Genomic DNA, 7,799 nt, shown 5'->3' on the forward strand with positions numbered 1-7,799 from the left:
TGTGCTGCTGGAAGGGGTGGAGCCTGGCTCCACCTCTTCTAGATCCATTTAAGAACCGACTACCAGTAGGGAAGGATCTCTTCTGGAGGTCTGCTCCGCTGGAGTTTCACAAGCAAGCCTAGGATATGGGTAAGCGTGCTATCTTTTCTGCTTTGTTGTAATAACTATATAGCTGAGCTCTCTGGTATGCCTTGTAACTATAACATCTGTACATTCATTGATTGTACACCTGGTGAGTTACTGCTATGCCAAAAGGGAAATTTTGCCCCATTTAGCAACCTTAGGCAAGACATACTGATGAGAGTAATGCGATTTGTTGTGGCCTAAGTATTTCTTAGAAGACAAGATGAGCAAGGTAATGTCTGACCTTGGCAGCAGATGGTATACTTGTAGTACAAGTAGGGAACTGCATCTCCCAAAGAGAGACAAGTGAGAACATAAGGAGAAAAATAGGTGTCCTTTTTTGTACAGAGTTTGAAGTGTGAACTGTGGGTATGTGAGATCAAGGCATGATTTTTTTTTTTTTTCAAGACCCATCAAGTCCTGGTGACATAAATAATATTGCTACCTGCTGCTGTTGTGCCAGGAAAATGGAGAGGCCATGTGCTGTGTGTAGATCCTGGGAGTGTCAGAGGAAATACAGAGTTTGAAAATATCCTGTATGAATATTTCTAACTTATCCTGTCTTTGCTGTTTACCACTGTTGACATTTTTTTATTCAAAAGCTTCCATATTTTGTAATCCAAATCTGAGCAAATCTGGTTTCCTTGAATTTTCAGGGAAACTGTATTTTACAGGGTTTTGTATTTAAAGGGAAAAAAAGAAAAAATTGTGAGCTACTTGTGGGGAAACGATGTTTTGAATTTGGTGTAACCACCCAAATCAAGTTGATTTCAGGATTATACTTTTGCTCAGCAATTATCACACTTCAAGTAAATGTCATCTCTATCTGCATGTTTAATAAAGTCTTAACCTTTTTAGTAGGTTTGCCATTGAATTGTTTCCTTGCATAGAAATATTGGAACTATGCATTACTTTTCCTTAGAAATACCTCTGCAGTTTTACTGTGCTTCCTACCAGCTGTAAAAATAGGAACAACTCCTGAGTTGTCTGTTATATTAGTGAAAACTACGCTTATCTGTGATGAAGCAAAACTTTGTTATGCTGCATGAAGAAGAGGCCTACTTTTACCTAAAATAGACTTGTTCTATAGCTAATGAAAAAAACCCAGACAGAATCAGAAAGATTTGGGTGGGAAGGAATTGATGGAGGGCTGTAGTTCATAGAGTTTAACTGGGCTTTGTCCTGGCAAGTGCTGAAGATATCAAAGTCTTTGGATTTCATTGTCAGGTGGTATTCATTATGTGATTACCATCCTACAGCTGAATCACAAACAAGCAACTGCTCAGCAGGACAACTGTTAATTGAAAGCGAAAGCAGTCTGAATAAACCCTATTTTGCTCCAAATGAAGAAATGAAGCTTTGAAATTCTACTCACAGTTCACCAAAGCTTTTGCCACGTCTGATGTGACCAGTATTAAAATTGCCCCTTCGTTATCATGAAAGTAAAAGTACAGGGAGGACAGAGCAAGAAAGAGGGCTCTTAGTCATTAGTAGAGGGAGAACCTCACTGATCCTACTAAATTCATTGGATAGCCATGAGACTAACTTCAGAGCTGGAAAACTGCTTTGCAGTGAAGGATATAAGGTATTTATCTTAATGTATATTTTTAAAATGAGTTAGGATGATTATTTACGAGTTAGTTGGTTATGTAATATTACAGTCCTAGGCTGGAACCACAGTTGAGTGTCATGACAGCATGGTGCTAGGATACAAAATGCACAAGAAGGAATTTTCCGGCTTATAGAGAACATTGAAGTATTCCATTTTGGTTGACTTTAACTCCTTGTTTTCTCTCCTGTTTTTGCAAGCCACGCTCCCCAAACCTTAGCACCCAGAAACACCCACTACAGAAAGGGAATCAGCAGTCATGAATCCCACCTGCATCATATGCAGAACCTTTTCACGTATGTGGAGAAAAAACACTCTGTCCAAATAGTGTAATTCATTTCTGCCACGGTGTTTCTGAAATCCTAAGATTAGTTGATGAATTTTGTTTACATGTTATATTAAAATAAAAGCAGAAAGTTGGCTGAGCTTATATAGATATGTAACTATGTCTTTGCTTGGAAATGTTTGTTAAAGATGTACATTTTTCCTTTCCATATGTCAGTTTCTCTTGAGCAATACATTCTGCTGTTTTAATGGTGTATTAAAAAAAATACTGTAAAATGCTAAGTAAATCCAAGAACTTAGTTGATTGCATGTATTTCTCTATCAGGCATTTGTCTTTGCCCAGCAAATTTGGCTTCTGTCTAAGAGACCAAATGAACTGCAAATGTGTAATTGATTACATTGAGCCTAACATAACCTTAAAAATCAAGATACGTACTCTTTATTTGAATTGTCAAGGAAATCGGACTTTTCAAAGTCTAAAGTCAGCCTGAGTCCTAAAATTAGTCTTTGTTCAATGTGTGCTGAAGCTATGAGGCTTAAATAATTCCTGCATATGCTTAAAATTCACTGTGTTAGGTTGTCTTTGAGTGAATTTTGCATAGTTATACTTAGCTGTCCAGTGAGTAAGGCTTCTCCTCATTTCCTACTTACGGCACCTGAATTTATTCCCAGTCTAGTGCTTTTTCAATACAAAACAAGGAATTGATGGCGATGATGTTGCCATTCCATATTTTTAATGTCATATTACTCTTAGGAAACATGGCAATTCATATACTAGAGGAAAAAAGACCTTATGCTGTTCTGTACATTTGGGGCTCATTTCTTAATTGCCCTTCTTATTACACAGTCAAAGCTCATTTACCACAACTGCAAAGTGATTTCATTGATGAACAGTGTCTGCCAATTCCTTTTTTCCATAGTACTACCAATAACAACTTATTTTATCTGTTTGAGTTTCAACTACAATTTTTATTGAGTTATATACGAAATTATTACTGATTTTAGGTTGTTACTCACACCATACATGAATCTTCTTGCCAAGAGCTGTATTAAATTCACTGAGTTAATAAAGACGAGCACTAGTTCACTTCTTAGTTTGCAGATTAGGAGTACTGAAAATGAAAGCTCATAGTCATGATTTCATAGTAATTTCTTATTCAACTAACAGGAAAAGTGAAGAGTAAAACAAATTTGGTTTATAGCTGGAATTAGTTAGTCAATGCAGAAAGAGATTCATTCATCACTTTATGTGCTGAAAGTTGTTACATAAGACCAGTTTATGAACAAATCTGTACAGAATCTGGCTCAGGTGTTGAGGCTTAACTTGTTGGGAAATGGTTGATGATGGTAAGAAGAAGAAAACTGGTTGAAGAGGTTTGGACTTTGCCTTCACTGTCCCAACACTTTTCTTCTCCCATAGGTTTCAGTCCATTGTTTCTTTTCCTTCTAGTGCCAAACCATTTTCTCAACCATTCTCATTACAATTCTCCTTATGTTTCTCACCAGTCTCTTGTCCCAGAGTCGTTTAAAGTGCAGGAGAGATGGCGTACCAAGTTCAAGTCCTAGGATACTGCCTCGCATTCACTAAAACCTGATGCCACGCCTAGTTGGATCCTTAGAAAGTACTATAGAGAGATAGGACTTTGTATTGCTCTTACTTTCCTCCTTGGACCTGCTTTTGGCTACTAGTGGAAAGAAGGATAGTATGGAAGACAAACCTGGAGGATGATATATCTATGCTTCTGTTCTTAAGTCTTGTGCCTGCCCACTCTTTCCTAGATGAGTCAACCATCCGAGTGAATGTCCTACTTTGTCCCAGGGACTTTGATTTTTGTAACAGGTTTGCTCCCTATATGTGTGGAGGATTCTGTCTTCCTTTTGTCTTTTAAAACTGAGAAATCTCTGTTCTATATGTTTGTTCTGCAGCTGGTCATTGTCCACCCTCCAAAGTTACACAGCATCAGATTGACCAAGAAATGGGGACTAAACTGCACTTAATGCATTTGTTATCGAATCGTACACAGGATTAATCAAAATGCAGACAGCACCTGGCTTCTGTGGATTCTGTGCATTTCTTCCCTGCAAAAACAGAATCAGTATGAAAGAAAACATGTTATGATTTTCATGGATAATTAGAAAATTTCATTTGAATTATGAAAAGCCACAAGCATGATGTTTTAATGAAACGCTGTTTTGAAGGGGAAGAAAAGCAAGCTGAGATGTTTTTGTTACTCTAATAGTTTCGTTATGGTTTAACATTTTGCTATGTGTAGTTAATTTCATTCACTTTAAATTAGTTGTTATGTAATAGGATTTGTGTATGGAGAAATGATATGCTAGAGTTTTTTCCACTAAAAAGCATTGAATATGTGCAGAGAAACTCGGGTATCATTGTGGTGTTCAGCAGATGTGTGCGATATTGATGACTGGAGGCTTTTGATGACAAAATGAAATGATGAGCAGGAACAGTCCTACTGATCTCCACAACATTAGCACAAAGAATAGCAAGAGCACAAACAATGGGATTCATGAGATGTTACTAGAAGCAATTCAGTATATGCATACATTAACCATAAGTATTACTTTTTTAAAAATTGCCAGGAGCAGAATAACATTCATAAGACACATTCAATTAACAACTGTGATTGTGATTAAAAGACTGTTTTGAGGTGAGGGAGAAGCATTCTGACTTATTTGGAGCATGCTGTGGCTAGCTCCATCTGAAAGTGATGAAAAATAAATTGCAAATAATTTCTTTTAGATAGACAACACTATAAAACCATAGGTGTACATTACAGTTCTTGCAAAGCCATTTGTTCAGAAGGCTGTTTAGTCATACAGGCAAACATGGAACTGCACTTCAGCAGGACAAGCTCCAGCCTAGATAAATAGGGGTGGTTATGTCCTAAGAAGTAGAACAGTTATCAAACAGGAGTTGCTGCTGCTGCTACCACCAAGCCAGTAGGCATGCTGTACCAGGGAGGCAGTTACCTGTTCCTTTGTGTCTCAATATGTGCTGTGATATTGGCACGTAACATTGTCATCTCCTCTAGAACAGAGAGAGTAGGACTTATTATTATTATTTTTTTAATATTACTCTGAAGTAGCTCATGGTATGTACCACCATTCTGCCTGGATGGCTGAAGGCAGACAACTGACTTGTTCTTCTGCATTACTAGTGGTTTGGTTACTCTGGCCCTGGATCAGCTGTTGCATTCTAACCCAGCCTGGACAAGACTGGTATAGTTTGGAGTGAGGTGTTTTAAGATATTCCGTAATATTTTTCAGAATTGCCATATTGCTTTTTATAGCCAGTTCTTATTAAAGTTTTCAATAGCAAAACTATGTTACATTCAGAAAAAAATGCCTTTGATAATGAGCTGTGTTCAGTGCAGTACGTTAGGTGATAGTGTTGAGGAGGAGAAAAAAGAAAACAAGCTATTTATGCTTCTAACAAAGTTGTAGTCCTTATAATTTATGGACTTCACTGACCTTCTGAAAACAGTTAAAATCAGTTGTTTGTGTCATGCTGAGAATCTGCAGCCAATATATGTTTTTAACAGCATTAGGATCAGTGAAGGACTGTTTAGATTATATTGTCTTTGATTTAGGCTAACTTGTAGTGGTAAGTAACTGGCTTGGAAATAATGAAATGAGGCATGTTTCGAGTATTTCACTAAAGCCAACACGAGAGTAAAATATATGCAATAAGCAGAGGAGAGGTGAACCTACAGATAGTAAGAAATAAATGTTTCATCCTTTTAAAAAGGAGAAACTATAAATAAGACATTTTAATGTTGAAGCACAGGTTTAATTTCTGAAAAAAATGCATTGATTTCAATGATGGGATTCAACCTGTGGTTTCCACTTTATTGTCACCGTCCTGTCTAGAACTTGCTAAAATCCTTGTCGGGTTTTCCAGTCTTGGTTAACATAGGTGAATTCAAATGATGTCTCACATTCAAATCATTTTCCAAACAAACTGCGATGCAAATTCCTATTATTGCAGTCTCTTTATTCCCCACTCTGTGAATCTTCAGGAACTTCTTATTATGGACAACTTAGCTTTTTCACGCTAGCTTTGAATCTCTTAGGATTGGAAATGCTACTGACAGAAACATTCTGAACAAAATGCTGTAGAACTCAGTGCTGAGGGACACACATACACAAACAGCAGACTGAACTCAGTATGTTGTGGATGCCAAATTTGCAAATGAAGTGAGGAAAGCAGTTGAACAAATACTTCAAAGAAATCTGTTGGGGTTGAGATACTGCTGCTCACTCAGGAATTCCCTGAGCTGCACATCATTAGCAGCTGGGAATTTGTGACTAGGGAAGTACTACTACATAATGTGCCATAGTATTTTTTCCATCAAGCGTTCACACTAGTACACTATTGGAGGCATAATCTGAATCTAGGTGATTCAGTGTGGTCATATAGATGGAATCCAATCAGCTATGGAGTTGAGATACACATTGTATGAGTACACAGAATGGGTAGCTGTATTATTTAAGTTATTCTTCTGCTTGCGTGTCAAAGCTAAGCAGTCTTATCCTAACGGGTTCTAATGGAACATTCACCCAGAATAGATCCCAAATTCAGCAAGTCTGAAAAGGTGGGATTGAAGCCAGGACAGTATTTCAACCTTGACTGTATTCTTTGCTCTGTTTCTACCACCATACTAATTCACTCCCAAGTCTTGTACATCAGCCCTAGTCCAACTGGCATGTAAGAATTCCGACTGGGCCCAAGAGGGTCACTTGGATGAACAATGATGTATTAAAATGCATTGCTTCCAGCAGCTGCAATAGAATAAGAAGCAAGTTTCTGTACTAAGCACTGATGTGATTAAAATCACATTTGTAATGAAAAATAAGTACGGGAAAAGGGGAGACAGGGCAAAAAGAGTAGCATGAGATAAATAGATTATTTCTAAGTCACCTTTATCTATAATTTTAGATCTTTTGCTTTTTAAAAAATATCTCCCTTGCCTTGGACGAGGAGAAGATTAAACAACATAGATGGGAGAACCAATATCAATTTGTTGCTTTTGCATGCTCTCCTCTAGTATCAGTAACTAATTGTTATACTTGTGCTAGGGCATACTGCAGGGACAGCTGAAAGCAGATTAGAGCATGTAATGTCTGTTGCGTTGTTTGGATATGACTCCTAGCAGGCTCCTTCCACTCCATATGCTGTGTTTATCTGTTTGAAAATAGTTTCCATGAGGATGAGCTGATATTAGCATTGAATCAATTTTTTGTGTGTGTGGAGTCAAATTTTTTGACACGCTGCTTGTGACATAGAAATGAAGTAAAAAGGGAAACTGATGTTTCTAAAAATTTCCAGCTGGTTGAATTGCTTATGAGAAAAGCCAAGTTATGTCCACATAGTATCTTCTGCTTCTCTCTGATGATTAGGAAACTTGGGCTAAATTGAGTATTTATGTATTTGACCATAGGCTGGTTTGCATATGCCCACCTGAGCAATGTTCTTAACAGGACTGAAGCAAAGGAAGGGCAGGAGATACACTCTGTATTTGTAACACAGAGCAGCCTTCACACTGCTCTAAATTAAGTGAAATTTTGGAGAGGATAGACAACATCCCCTTCCACCAGTGTGGGTAGGAATTACTGAATGTTTTTCTAAGTCAGGTTGGTTTGCTAGGTACTTTAATGTAGCTTTAGAATCCTGGTTTTAAGTGAATTTAAGCTGTAATTTTCTTGAAATTAAAAGCTCGTATGAGGATGATGTTTTTTGAGAATAACGGCGTTTTCAGGA

The sequence above is a fragment of the Meleagris gallopavo genome, chromosome 4 (genome assembly GCF_000146605.3).
Source record: "Meleagris gallopavo isolate NT-WF06-2002-E0010 breed Aviagen turkey brand Nicholas breeding stock chromosome 4, Turkey_5.1, whole genome shotgun sequence".
Classification (NCBI taxonomy): Eukaryota; Metazoa; Chordata; class Aves; order Galliformes; family Phasianidae; genus Meleagris; species Meleagris gallopavo.